Here is a 1,589-nt window from a genome sequence, read left to right on the forward strand (position 1 = left end):
ATGTATAAGATGTGCGCAGTAGGTAGACAAAGCATTTAGAGGTTGGTATTTGGGTATATAGGAGTTTGGTATTTTTGTATGTAGTAGTTGGTATTTGGGTATGTAGTAGTTTGGTATTTGGGTATGTAATGCTTTGGTATTTGGGTATGTAGTAGTTTGGTATTTGGGTATGTAGTAGTTTGGTATATGGGTATATAGAAGTATGCATTAGGTTGGTATTTGGGTATGTTAATTTTGATATTTGGGTATGTAGTAGTTTGGTATATGGGTATATAGAAGTATGACTTTGGGTATGTATTAGGTTGGTATTTGGGTATGTTATATTTGATATTTGGTTATGTAGTAGTTTGGTATTTGGGTGCTCCAGAAGTTTGATGATGTTCACAGCGAGATTTCTTTATAGCAAATAAATGGCCTTCACCTTCACAAGTTTTCCCCCAATACACCTTACGTCCAAACACACTGTTGTCAAATAAAGTTTCTAAGCGTTTATTTCATAAGCTTATAAAATAATAATAAAGATTTAATTGGAATGATTCCTCCATTGTATATTTTGTAGTTCCACCAGATGGAAAAGGCCAGATGGAGGAACAAAATCACCACTCACTGCCCGTCCAACTCTAGGTTATATAAATATCTCAAACTGTTTATGCAACGGCCTGTAATTATAAATCCTTCACTTCTGTTCCTCATTGAACAAAAACAAGTCACAAGTAAGTGCTTTAGAAATCCTCCTATAGCCGTCATGTTGTAACTTGTAACACCGTCAGAACAAAGAGTACGGCAGTTATTCCTCCTCACAGAAGCGGACTGATGAACAGCGCCAGAGGAGTAGGGCTATGCTAAAGTTATACATCACGCTAAATAATTATCTGCTGTACATTTCATCACTCCCATAACCCCCTGTCTCAATCAATCCTGAGCCCAGGGTTCTGGGGAACCACTTGCTGTGCAAACACACACACACACACACACACACACACACACACACACACACACACACACACACACACACAGTCTCACACACACACACACACACACACACACACACACACACACACACACACACACACACACACACCACCCCCGACCGCACCATGTGACCTGTCTACCAGAGCTCAGCGTTCAATCTAAGTGTATTCCTTAACAACAGCAGGACGTCTTGCTTTTACTTCAGTGTGTGTGTGTGTGTGTGTGTGTGGGGGGGTTATTTGCCAGTGACTGAAAAATATGATCGAGAATATATTCTTCAGGGTTATTTGGGTTCTGAATTTCAATGTCATTCAGAGATGTGAAAAGCTTCAAACTAAAAAAGTTTCAGACAATTATCTTTAAAGACAGATCTTAAGACATTGATTCATACGATGCAGCTTCCAGAATTATTGAATATTCTAGAAGAATACCTGGTGGCATTGAGACGTACACTGACACCCCGGCTTATGAGAAGTTGCATGTGAACGTCAATAGCAGTAGTGAGCAGGCTTATGGAGGGGGGGGGGCCACCCCTTCTCCACGTCCACGTCCACGTCCACGTCCACGTCCACGTCCACGTCCACGTCCTCCTCTGGGGCATGAGCTCACCTGCTGAG

This window comes from Gadus macrocephalus, chromosome 18, assembly GCF_031168955.1.
Source record: "Gadus macrocephalus chromosome 18, ASM3116895v1".
In the NCBI taxonomy this organism is placed as follows: domain Eukaryota; kingdom Metazoa; phylum Chordata; class Actinopteri; order Gadiformes; family Gadidae; genus Gadus; species Gadus macrocephalus.